This window comes from Schistocerca gregaria, chromosome 3 (genome assembly GCF_023897955.1).
Source record: "Schistocerca gregaria isolate iqSchGreg1 chromosome 3, iqSchGreg1.2, whole genome shotgun sequence".
NCBI classification, from domain to species: Eukaryota; Metazoa; Arthropoda; class Insecta; order Orthoptera; family Acrididae; genus Schistocerca; species Schistocerca gregaria.
In genome coordinates, this window is record NC_064922.1 from 936,977,477 (window position 1) to 936,992,059 (window position 14,583).

General features: G+C 38.1%; 1 protein-coding gene across 7 annotated transcripts in view; it reads right to left on the reverse strand.

Annotated features, from left to right (window-relative positions):
• LOC126355837 (proton channel OtopLc-like) overlaps positions 1-14,583 on the reverse strand; it is a 642,361-nt gene that overhangs the window by 104,026 nt on the left and 523,752 nt on the right. The gene's annotated exons all lie outside the window — the stretch shown is intronic.

The window sequence follows — 14,583 nt, forward strand, 5'->3', positions numbered from 1 at the left end:
TGTGTTATACTGTTTACTACATAAGCTGGATCAGCATTTGTCAAAAAATTGTGTGCCTTTTGCTGTCTCTGTTCGAAAGAAGCAGCTAACCATTCTGAAAGCTGAAGAAATTATCAACAAAATTAACGGTGTCTTATGTATTTGTCAAAGAAATGTCTGTTAATCTTGTGCGCATCTTGAAGTTTTTCAAAAAATACTTGATGTAGTGAACAGAAGGAAATGTATTTGGGGTGGAACAATAATTTCAGTGTATTATAATAAAGAGTTGTATATAATAGAGCATGCAGAAGAGGTGAAGGATGGGTCTGCTTATCCAGTTCATGAATGAGAAAGTAATTTCCAAGCCTTTAGTGCAGCCCTTTCCTGACTTTCTAGTCATTTTATAAGCACAGTTGGGAATTTTCTAATAAAAATATTTAAAGCTGTTGAGTTAAACCAGTTCACTTTTTACATACACTATGATTTTTGATTTTACAATGCTGAAGAAAATATTAAACTATTTAAAGGTAATAAACCTTTTCTGCATATTTTAAAGATTTTCCATGCCTTTGAGTAGCAGCATGCTGTGAGCATTTGTTACTTTCAGCATACAAGAAAACAATGTCCCCTAAAAAAGCAATCACATTTATGAACACAAGCAGCATTTGGAAAATAGTACAATATATATTTAAAGATTTCCTGTCTTACTGTACGAGTGAGACATAGATGCCCGTTACCTCATTTTTAAGACATTCACACCTCCTAAAATGTATATACAGAATAGTAGTGCTGCTCAAATATCTCATCTGTTTCATTTTTAACCATTTTGTCACTAAAAACATTTTTTGTTCCTAAAATTGCAGACTAGTGTGTTACATGGAGTTGGTATGTTTTCACATTTCTAATTCCATTTTCTAGATCTACAACATGAATAGCAGTGCTGCAGAGCTAATGCAATAGTGAGACATACTTTTGTGGTATAATGTTTCCAAACTGGGATGCTGACTTAAAATATCATGTTCTAGTTCTGACTAAAACTACAACAGTTTTGATGTCAAATGTTCAGCATGTGCAAATGGTAAAATGAATCTGCACATTAAATAATGTCCAGTAATGTGTTGTACTGAATAACACAGCTCTGCAGTGATATTCTGGAGAACAATGCTGACAGAGCAACACATTTAACCCCTTAATGGTGACCATCAAAATCCACATCATGTGAAACAATGCTAACAAATGGAAGATTAACTGTTTTTTAAATGGCACTGGCAGTAGGTGCAGAATCTACATGGAGCTACCAAAGCTTCTGACATGTGCTGCTGTCTCCTTAGTCTTTTGAGTACTTTTAGAGTGACTTTCTGTTGCCAGCTTTCTCCACAAAACACACACACACACACACACACACACACACACACACACACACACACACACACTAAAAGCTCTCGTCATTGGACAATTACAGCTAAGTACAGCGGTAGGTTCGGTTCTAAAAATTATTCATGTACTTTTTTAGTCTCTATGATGTGACACAAATCACATTTTTGGTGTACCATAACAAATAAGTTGCATGTGCAAGTGAATTCATAAATAATGTTTATATAAAATATGCATTGTTAGGCATTTGTGTAAATTTGTAGGTGCATGCAAGAGACGAAGTCAAGTGAATTGTAAGCAAATATTTCCATTGATTCATAGTGCCAGAATACTTCAGTGATCACTTGTGTTCATTAGTTACATAAATACGCCTTAATTTGTTACAAGTTTCCAATGAACAACTAACCACAACACTGTGTTTACTGATTGCATTTCACCTTTATTGGGATGTGGAAATTCTAAAGAACTGCTACCATCAAAAATAAAAATCTCCTACTAAATGAAATGTTGCAAGTGTTCAATTTCTCAAATGCCTGTTGTCACAAATATGCAACATACCCAATTATGTCTGACAGACATAACATATCGTAGATTTGACCTTATGTACTCTACAACATTTCATTAGTTGTTACAAAAATTATTTTTGATTTTTTTTCATGTATAAATTCATTCAGGTACCAAGGGGATAAAACATTATGATACTGCCTACACACTCGGACCAGTTACTGGTGTCAGAACTGTTGTGTTACAAATTACTTAAGCTGTGAATCATATAAGGTTACAAAGTCAGAATTGTGTTCTCTATGAGACAATGCCATGAAAAAAAGGCATGTAAAATAGACAGCAAGTTGGAATGACCCATTGAAAAGCTGGATGGAAAGAGACTTTATGGTGATATGAAAAATCTTTGGTATAATACAAACTACCAAAAGAGAAATGATAATCACCCTCACAATCATTGATGCACTGAGAGGCAGACAAGCATACAAACAAGATCTGGAAGGTGCAACATAGCAATTACATAATGTCTTTATTCAGTACTTTTTAAGAACAAAGCAAAAACACATACACATTGTTCCAGCACTGTGTGTGTATTTTTGGTTAGGAGTTGCACTGGGTGGAGCGAGTGAAAGGAACTAGGAAGCAGGAGGGCAGGTACGGGGAAAAGAGGGGGGACCAAGGCAAAAAAATTAGAATATGGCACCAACAAGTTCACTTTGATGTGGATGGGGGACACTGACTGGCAGGGGACGGGGGCTGCAAGGGGGATTGGGTGAAATAGAGAAGGGGAAAGGATGGAGAGCAGGATACAACAGAGGAAAAAGGAGATTGTGGAGGGATCAGTTTGGGTTTATAGTGAAGGATGGATAAATCAATCTAAACTGAACAGTTGGGGAACAGTTGGGGGAGGAGAAGGGAGGGAAGATTTGAAGTCTTGTAATGGAATTCATTTTGGTGGAAAGATGACTGGTGATCATTCATACATAAAAGGCTGTGTACCGGTTGCTGCAGAGTTTATAAATAATATGAAGTAATCTACAAAGATGAGGAAGCAGGAAGTTATTGAGATATACATTGAGAGGAAAAATGTTTGGGCAATTTAATGTGCAAAAGATATTTACATGGAGTAAATGGTATGGTGGCAGAGTATGAAGTCATGGAGATGTAGGAGTTGGCAGTACAGATTGAAGTTGTATAACTAAATAATTTGGCCATTGACCAGGTCATTATTCACATAAGTGTATGACAGGAAGGAAATAATTTATGAGTGAAACTAACAATTCACCAAATAGGAGCAACACTCAAAAAAGAATGAAAACTTTGCTAACTTTTGAAGTTTTTATTATTTTCTGGTGTGCCAGTCAATGACTTGCTGTTTCCACTATTTGGTAAGATGTTACCTTCATTCTTAAACTATCTGCATTCTGCCAGAACAGAGTTAGTTATGGAGTACACAGGACAGAAAAGTACAAGGGGGCACAAAATCATATACATTCATAAAAAAAATTGATTTGTGTGTGTGTGTGTGTGTGTGTGTGTGTGTGTACATTTTTTTCCACATCTTCTAAACCACTGGATCAGCCAAATTTGGTACGTCTACTATTTACTGTCTGGGAAGTACTGCGAGGCTAACAACCAGTTACCTACCATAGGGATGGGGGTGAGGAGGGTTAGAATCCATGACATCTAGGCTGCCCTGCATGGCAGGTGTGTTGTGTGGGCAGTATCAGAATGTGTTTCAGGTAACATACATATGAATGGACATGATTGAGGAGAGGAAGAGGAAGAGGAAGAGGAAGAGATGGATAATGAGGAGGGTGAAGGGTGATATGGACAGATAGAGGTGGAAGGATGAAACTGACGGGAGGGGGGGTGGGGAGGAGGAGGAGCTGATGGACAGAAAGAGATGAGAGAGAGAGAGAGAGAGAGAGAGAGAGAGAGAGAGAGTTGATGGACAACAGAGAAGAGGGAGGAGAATTTGGACAGAAAGAGGATGGAGGAAGAAAAGTTAAAACTGGGCCCTAATCAGTACCCAGCCTTCTAATGTACCAAACCTACTTGGCAATGGTGATAGTAACGAATCTAACTTAGGGTATGGTACAGAGAGGCCAATCATGTTTATGTCAAAGACACTTACTCCAGATAATGAACATTATTCACTGATCAAAAAAGAAGAAATGCCCATCATTTCTGGTGTTCATAAATTTCACATTTTGTTGTGTGGTCACAGATTTCATAACTGACCATAAACAGAATTTGTCCCTTTTTGGACGTAAGGCAAAGTTTGCAGAGTGTACAGTACATCACCTTCATCAGGGGGGTTTCCCTGACAGATTTCTAATACTGCATTCACTATCGCACTAGACTGAATCAGAGTGCCAGGAAATCGTTTATTTTCAGTTAGATAGCCAAATGAAGCATTCCTTATAAATTCTTAAATGTTCCTACAGTGTCTACATATGACCTGCTTCTTCAACAAGTCCTGCAATATGTCTGGTCATGTTGGCCTGCTACGTTGTCAAATGCAGAAACATCTGGCTTCCCTGGTTTTACATAGACCACACCAACTTCAGATTCAGCAAGATATGGTGCTCCTTACAGGAGGAAACAAATGGTGCTGAGTGAGGGTGCCACCCTCCAGACACTGACAGGTGCACCAACACTTGCACCAATACCACTGGGAGATTCACATGTGGAAGCAACTGGCATGCCACTATGTCTACTGGCCTTGTATGGACGACAATGTTGCACAACTGGTACAGCAATATGCTGTTTGCCAGGTGCCACAGCTCAGTCATTAGTCTCGAGGCCACTGCCAAACAACTGTGGGACCAAGTTCACACTGACTTTGTGGGCCCTTACCTCAGATCCACGTGGTTAATCATTGTCAACTCTCCCTCTCACTTCCATATATTGTCTATCTGCAGTAACCAACAATGCTGGACTCAATGGGAGTCTTTGAGTGTATCTTTGCAATAGAGGATGCATCTCAGTTTCTATGACCAACAATGGTCCCCAGTTCACAGCTACTCATTTCTAAATGTTCTGCAGCCACAGTGGAATTAAACATCTTATGGCACCATCTTTTCATCCAGCCTCAAATGGGCTGGCAGAACTGATTCTTCATATTTTAAAAGTGCAAATATTAAAATCCTTAGGGTCTGTTAAATCAGCTCCAGCACTAAACACCTTCCTACTTTCTGAAAGGTCCACGCCCATGAATGGTCAAAGTCCAGCCAAACTCCATGGGAACTCTTACAGGATGCTTCTGGATCTCTTGTTTCCACCTCTAGAACACAAAGCAAACATGGCCACACTATTGCATGTGGATGCATGGGAGTAGGCACATCTATTTAGCTGAAGTCCTGGATGGATTCAGGGATTCATTGTGAAACTATATAGGTGGCAGGTGGTGGTGGTGGTGGCTGCAACACATGGGATGCTGCATTGGCACTGCAACCAATTCTGGTTGTGGTGTTCTGATCAGCGGGCTCTCTTGTCACAGAATCCACCACTGCCACTACGTTGTAGCTTTCGCCACTCTCAGGTGACAGAGGATGGCCGCTTGGTCCTCCATTCCTGTAAGCTGAGTGGAATCCAGTTGTTGTCAATCCACCTTCACCAATGATTGAATCATCAGACCCACTGCATTCCACAAAACCAACTTCCTCCTAGAAGCTTCTGTGTCTATGAAAGACACTCTGAGTACTGCACCATCATCGTCAGTGGCCCCAGACATTTCTCAGGAGCCTTCCATCAAGACGTCATCCAGCTTCTGGCCACTACCACTGAGTTTTCCTGTTACGCACTGATCAGGTTAGTATTGGGCCTATGTGCCAAATCAGTGAGGAGTGGTTTAGTAATGCTGCTGGATGTGTAAATGTAAGATATAGAAATGTCGATATGTGTAACATTGCCTGTATCTGGTGGGGGTGCTGCAGTGTGAAAGCCACTTTTATCACTGGCCGTTCAAATGAACTTTCATAGACAATAGCAATAACAATGAGTCAGCCTCCAATGAGCCTTCCATCTGCCTGCTCATGTCATCTCTACAAGTGAACTACGACTGCCACCGCTATTTACCTGGTCTGACTTAGACTGCCATTGTACAAAGCTTTAACTGATGATGAATGTGTGGTTTCCACCATCACTATTCTTACACACATGAATAGTGAATTATGGTAGTAGCTCCTGGACTTTTAGCAATTTCAGTCATAAACTTTTGCACATTAATTGCTATATGGAACTAAGGCTTATATTAATTTCAATCAGGAACTATTATTGCTTAGTTTCATGAAGTAATAAACTATTTTAATCTGTTGTTACAGAACTGTATTTGTGTTTCATAAATTTTCTCAGCCTTAAAGTAACTTACAACATCTGCAATCTATGAATGTAAAACAAACAAATGTGGAGTACTAACTGTAACATGATACTAAGCAATATGGCAAATCCATTTCTGCTCTGCATATCAAACCAGTAAAGCCCCGAACCCCGATTCCTTAAGAAATTGTGCTCCAGTATATAAAACAACTTCAAACATCTGATTGTTTTAGAAATGAGGTAAAGTGTTAAATGTTTGACACTAAGCTTGTGAGTGAGTAAAAGCTTAGAAAATGTTTGAAATTATGTTTAAAGTTTGTTGGAATTCCCTAAGTCCTGTCATTCTTTACTACTGGATGAATATAATCTGGATAATTTGTGCACTGTAGTTACACTACTTCATGAATGTACATACACTGATCATCATAAAAAGAACTGAACCAAAAAGGACCCAACTGATCTACTGCAAACTGGGTGAGTATGTTGCACGCTATCAGCTATGTCAGTGATTAGTTCTGCATGGTTGGCTGCATACTCAGGGAGCATAGGTGGGGCGAGGATGTTGTTCCTATTATTGACATAAAAAGGGCACCAAACAGCCATGCTGGAGAGCACAACACCAGGTAGCATCACTAGAGAGTCACCTGAACATGTATTGTGCTCAGGCAACACATCCGGCAGAGGAGTATTCCACTAGACAAGTTCAGGAGGGAGGGCACTGCAAGAGGCTGTGTGATACCATTGTCTCACTGTGCACCACACTGGTTGTACAGGTACCACCATTGCCAACTGTTGGTGACAATGGTTACAAGAAGGAACACACACACACACAAGATTAAGGATTTGGACATTGTGCCGCAAGGGGGAGGATGATGGATTGTCCATCGTGTGCTCAAAGATCTGCTGGCAATGACAGGGACCATACAGAAGGTGTCCTCTGCAACATCCCCCGAGTGCTAGTGCCATTGGTAGGTGGTTGCATGATGCAGGTCTTGCTACACACCGACATTCACTATGCCTGCCTCTTTTACCCACACAGCACCATACCTGACTCGTTTGGTTTCGGAAATGATGGCCATGGTACCCTCGAGGCTGGCAGTGGGTCATATTTAGTGACGTGTCCCACTTCTGCCTTGGAGGTGACAACCACCGGATCTGTGTCTGGAAGCACAGCGGAGAGCGTCATGAATAGCAGTTTGCTGTTTCCCATCACATGTCCTGCCAGCCCATTGTGATGGTATGAGGAGTGATATCCTATGGTGCCCATTCACTATTAGTCGTCCTAACTGATTCCACGATAGCTGCGTGCTATGTGGAGAGTTCCTGCAGTTGGTGGGTCTGTCATTTGCCAACACCCATGGCCGTGCCCTATTTCAACAGGGCAATGCTGCCTTCCACCAGCTGTGGGTGCTCTACCATGGTCAGCTACATTGCCTCAACTCTCCCCACTCGAGAATGTGTGGGATGCCATGGAGCATGCCAGCAGGACTTTAGCTCCTGCGACCAACCGGTGAGAAATGCGTGCTCGGGTGCAAGCAACATGGGATGGAGCATTTCAGGACGACATCTGAGATCTGCACAACTCAACTCCATGCCAAAATGCCTGGACACTTGAATTCACAACACAGGTACCTGTACTAATACATACATTTTGTTGCCATTAGCATAATAAATATTGATCCTTCAAAGTTGAATATGTAATCATTTCATATATTTGGTACATCCACTTGTGTGCCAACAATGGTCACAATCTACCTTGTCCTTTTGGGTGCATCTCTTTTTATGATTTAGTGTGGTTTCTAACTGTATTACTTGTCTTACTGTGTTGAACCTTAAACATAAAGTTATACCTATTAATGAGTTGATTATGACAGCATTTTAAATTTGGTCAGTAATTAAAAGAAACACTGAAAAACAAATTTTTGTTGCCCCTGGAAGCCATTATATAGCCAACCTGCAACTGGAACCGTGCACCATGAACCAGGTTGCTTAGAAGCAACTCTAAAATTTAGAATTCAACATAGAAAAAAGGAAAATCAATCACCTTTTCTCAAAGCACAAAGTAAAACAACTGGAATTTTACACAGACAAATACCAACTGACAACTGATAATAGAAACTTTTACCACAAATAGTAAGAGAGGAAAGAAAATTACTAGATGCCTGTCTCACAACAAATCATATCTGGAACATCTTTCTGTAAAAGTGTAGTATATATGAATGAATTTATACTAATTCTATCTATCTATCTATCTACATAGTCTCCTGGATGCCATTCATATTCTGCCAATTTGTTAATTGTAAGGTGACATTTAGCTGAATTATTTAAGAATATTCAATTAATTTAATAAGGCTGAAGGCTGCAGTTGATTTTAATCTTACAGAATAGTTAGCACAAAGTGACACTGGCAGCCAATTTTTTTCCCAATAGATGTAGTGAATACAATGCAATTTAGCAGAAAATTTAATATTTGCAATCTATTGTTAGTGTGTAATTAAATAAAGTTGTGGAATTTTTAGTGCTGATTTAACGCCACATTTTTATTTCTTGCCAAGATAAAATGTATACAGGATCTAATATTTACCCTGTATCAGTAATCACTGAGCAATTTAAAAAAAAAAAATATATATATATAGTCCACATCAGCTTTTAATTTCTGGCGAGATGACAATGAAACTAGGTGCAATGAATTTTGCTATCAGCCCTCTAGGAAAATTACCTACATTCTCAGTGAACAGTCAAGGCAGTGAACAAGAGGCAGGAATTGAGAAAAGGATTATTTGTCTTAGCTTTTGCACAAAGTCCTCCTCCAGGTAGATAAACACGTAACTTTCTTTCCTTATATCTTGTACATTTGCATAATTATACTCTTCCACATGTCAGTAATCATTTAAAAGCTTTTCTCATTTGGCAGTTTGTAAAATTCCCTCAGAAATGTTTATCCCCCATTCTGACTTCTCCATCTATTTTGTATTGTGGGTACCTTCTATCCTGTAACCCCATACTGTATGTTATTTATTATTGCAGTCCTCTTCCTTCCCCCTATATTTTTTCCATCTGCTTTCGAATGATGCTAGTACTGCTGCCTGTTCAGTGAGCACTGATCTACATTAATGATGGTATTCATTCTATGGTTTAACTGATGTAGCAGACGTCTGAGTAGATCACAGTAAGGAATTAATTGCCTGTTCAGAGGGATGAGCTACAGAATTATTATCAAATGAACATATCAAATGAACAATCCAGTACAAAAATATTATTCATTAGAACAGTGAACAATATATACTTTTTGACTGAAAGGGAGGAAAAAATCATAGCCAGTTTTTTTTATTTTTTGTGTTACAGAATTGTTATCACAGTCTGGTACATGAACTTGTTGCAACAACTGTTTGACAAATATGTCAGAGGGTAAAAGAAAGAACTTCCATCTTCAGTGATGATTACCAGTAGGCTGTTATTATCCACAAATGTAATGTTCACTGCAGTCTGTGAAGCAATGCTATTTCCAATTTCAAGTAACAATGTCTGGCACTTGGGACACTCCTGTTTTTGTCCTAAATAAATCATTTAACCCAGAAATTACAGGACACTTCCTAAAACTGCGACATTTCTGGTTGCATTAGTATACTGCTGAAAGGCCCCAAGCTCATCCAAAACAGACACAGGTAAGAGAATAATGGAACAGGTTTACAACCAGTTCACAGGAAACAGCATAACATTTATTATTACAATAACTTAGTCTGCAATTCCAAACCAGTCAAATGGACTTAAAGGTATGAGTACTAGAAGTAGAGATAAAAGAGTACATGCTGGATGGAGCTCCATGTATGAAGTTCCTAGGCATCCAGATGAATAATACATGAGATGGTACAAGTACATGAATAAGTTAAACAAAAAGCTCAATGCTGTCTGCTTTGCACTTAGAAAGCTCTCTCACTGTACTAACCTGCAAATGACATAGCTAGCAAACTTTTGCTCAATATTGTTTCAAGACAATCTTCTGAGCAATGCACCTAACATCAAAAAAATATTTATTCTGCGGAAGTAAGCAGCAAGAATATTGTGCGAAGCTGATAACTGAATATCTTTCAAAGCCTCCAAAGAGACCTAGAGATTCTTACACTCATGTATCAATACATAACTGTCCTAATGGTATTTATGGTTAGTTGGTAACTAGCAACAGACTAACTACGATTGACTGTGCAGGTCACAACCTTAATACTGGAAGTAAAAATGATTCCAACATAGGCTATGCATCCTTGTCTGGGGTTCATAATGGATTTCATACCTTGATTAGTGGCAGAAATGAGGCACGAAATTAAAAAAAACTTCAATAGCCACGCATTCTATAACTTACGAAAATATTTGTACTCTGCAATGTAAATTACACAGAACCATAAGGTTTATATTAAACATGTTTTGGCTTCGACAGCAGACAACTGATAGTATTTTATGTAAAGTTACATGAATGCTTTGTTTAGAAGTATTAAACAAAAACAGTGGACCAGTAGCATAGGAGGAGGAGCAATGGCTTTTCCCTTTAATATACATAAAAATATAAAAAGTACTTCACAGTATCATTAGATTAGCACCAATCAGAATTTGTTGTTCATATATTTTCCACAGAAGTTACTTGCAATGGACAATTAAAACAGAGATTCACCCCATCGACATTTCTGGAGGTTCTTCTTCATAACGGGAGTTAAGGAATTTCACTTTAGGATGAACAAATAAATCAATGACAAAAATAAGAAAATTTAACACAAAACTAGCACAAGAACGTAAATAATGGCTATCTGGTTCATATAGTCACCATGTTGGAGACACAGGATGTCATACTTTGCACTGATGTGGGATTTCTTCGTAAGTTTGGGTTAGCAAAGACAAAGTAGCAGTTGAAGCATACTCTATGCATTTAATTAGGGAAATGATTAAATCATGTGCTTGAAGTGGCTATGATTTGTATTCAGAGAATGATAAATTTAGCTCATGATATTTAAACAAGATCTTGCCTGTAATTCTACACATCTATCTCCAATAATACAAATAAACAGGCCATAACCAGGTACTTTGTACTAATGGAAGTTGCTCGCTTTCTCAAACCACTACTTGTGACAAAAATAAGGAGTAATAACTTCCTAGATCATTCTGTAACTGTTTTATTTTGGAGATGATTATCTGCACAGAAATATACATTCTGACAAGTAACAAATCCCCAAAAGCAAAAGCACAATTTGGCTATGAAAATATATCTGAAACCATCTTCAGTTTTTATTTGCTTATCAGATGCTCTTTGAAAGACCACATACTCGTGGTGTGCTTGGTGCCTCATGATCTCCTTTGCCTGCGAAATGACAACTGCTACCAGATTGCTTTAAATAGTGTAGTATGGCACCTTTTACAGATACCAGTCACATTTTATCAATTCTTCAATAATTTCCTGTGATATACTGAATGACCACTGACACAGCCATCATTCGTTGAATTTAGGTTAACTCGACAATTTTCTTAAAGGTTTTATCTGCATTCAAATTCCACCAAGAATAGCTGGTGACTTAAGATTCTAACAACTCAACAATAATGTTTGCTGCTCCAGAGTCCAGTTCTGCACTGTTATATAGTGAGCAAAGTATGGTCTTACCAAGTAATGGATCAGATTTGTGATTTGATTCATGACTTCGTCATAGGTAGAACTCAACATTTCATTTTTAAATGGAGGTCTTAAATAGCTGTAAAGGTAGCCTTGAGGGCAAGAAGACTGAATCGAAGCACAGTAAGATCTGCACAGGCTTGAAAATTGATGCAAGTACTGGCCGTTGACCCTGAACACAAATTAAAGTAATATGTTCTTTATAAATGGTAGAAAAAATCCATTGCTGTTTGCTTACACTACTGAGAAAGAAAAAGTGCTTTACTCATTGACAAGTGTAATACCTAGAAGTAACTGTTCAGAGTGATCTAATGTGGAATGATCACATAATACTAGTTTTAGGAAATGCACATATGAGACATTCATCAGTCTGGGACCCTTATCAGATTCTATTAATAGAAGAACTGATGAAGAGTTCTGGATTTCATTACAGCAGCATTTTGTAAGTGCAAGAGCATAACAGAGATGCTCAACAAACTTTGATGGAAGATGCTATTAGAGAAGTGTTGTCCATCACAGAAAAGTTTGCCACTGAGATTCTGAAAGCTTATATTTGAACAACAGTTACACAAGATCTTATTCTCGTCCATACTTCTAGCAAGATGATTACAATAAAGAAAATCAGGAATCCTATGGAGGCTTACTGACATTCATTCTTTTCAACCAACACTCGCAAACAGAACAGGGAATGGGGGAAATGATAGTAGTACCAGAAATATGCTCTCCCACACAATGTCACATGCCTCACGAGCATAGGTACAGATGCAAAAATATGAGCAACTACAAGAACAGCCGTAGTGTGCTGACACATTACGTTACAGCCTGTAAGGCAGATTGCAGAGTACTGATATAGATGTAAACCTGAAGCAAAATATAAAATAAAGGATACAAATAGACTGATAGAAATATCGTATGTGGTACTGACTTCTTTTGGAAAGTTGACAGTATCCATAGTAAAGTGAGTGCAGCTGTGGTTTGTGAATGATGTTTAAAATGAAAGTGAAGTTAATGACTTCAGCTGAGACATATTTAAGACCAGTGGGTTATGAATTTTTATGTAACAGTCCCAAATAAAATAACTGATTATACACTTATGCTATTAGTCTGCTCTGCTAAGAGGAAACCAAACAGTTTTTCTCAGATGTGTCGTTTTAGTGAAAATTGTATGCAATGGAGGAGGCAGCTTTGGAAAGCTCTCCGTGTCCACACATTATCACATTATGATGAACTTTCAAAGCTGCCACATTTCACAGACACAAGATTCTGAGATAACACGACTGAAATCTACATCACGCTTCATCATACAATATAGACTGTTATTTACCCAACACAATAATATAAGTGACATACCTCTTTGCATGTAGCACATCATCCATGCTCTTCCAGATATTACCTTATAAGACTATTAGTTTTATCTTTTTCCATGTGCTCTGTCTGTAATAAGGATTAATTTACAGTCTATATATGCATACATGGACAACTTTTGTTAAAATATGCCAAACTGAAATATTTTTCGTTGTTGACAACTGCACAGGTTGACTGACATTGATTGTATGTAACCAACAATAAATGTGAAAAAGTATAAACAAACTTAAACTACATAGCAGGAGAAAATATTATTCCATCCTCCCAACACACATAAGATTTTCCAGTCATTCTCAGATCACTTGCGGCAAATGCTAGAATGGTTCTTTTGAATTGACAAGACAGATTCTGGAAATGACTGATTTCTTTTCCTTTCCACGTCTACCCTGAATTGTGCTCCATGTCACTGTTGCCACGACTTTTAACACTAATCTGCCTCTTCTTTCTTTTCTTATTCATACAGTTAGGCACTTCAGTTTGAAGTCTCTCACGCAATTCCAAGCAAAAAAAAGTGGACTATGATTTAAAGATGAAGGGTTAAAACCCTATTAAAATTATTTTGATAATACAACAGAAAATGATAGTTTTTATTGTATGTGAGACCTACAGTTTTTATTTGAACTGGATGACTCTTCCATCTGTCACCTGTTATGCAAAATAACGAAATGTCACTTCATTTATGTACCTTGGAATGACACTCATCACCCATCTCAGCATTTCATTCTGATGAAGGAAGGAAAGAAGGAATTGAGATAGAAATGTAGAAAGCACCTAACTGTTTTTAGCATACTGCATATTGCAAAATGGAAAACACTAATAATGTGTTCGATTTTCCACTGAGAAATGTTTTTTTGCTCTCTGCCTTTTCATGCATTGATAATGTCATAAAAATATCCATGCCATACATTTTTACATTATTAAATACAGAGCACTGCAAGAGACAGACTACCAACACACACCACAGAAAACAGACCATAAAATACATCACACAGAAAAGATATCAGTTTCTGTAGTTTTCATTTCTGTTACCTGCATCATGCAGTGATTGCCTTATACATATTAATTATTTAAAAGAGTCCACAAACTGTTCTTCTGGTGCTTATTCATTAATTTATTTGACTTGACTATATGAGGTGAACAGTTTTCTTTCAATGGTTATTAATTCATATTCAACAGATACTCTTATTTGCAAGTTTTTCATAAATGTACAATTGCATTGTAGCTCCCAGCACTATTTTGCAGCAATAAAAAGCAACACTGGAATGCAAACGTGCCTAGTGGCAGAAAAGCACAGCAGCAGAAGAATAACTATCCTAGATAAGGCAGATTCCTACCAGCACTACTCTACTCTACCAAAGGCTATATCAAATGCACGTGCGCACACAGACACG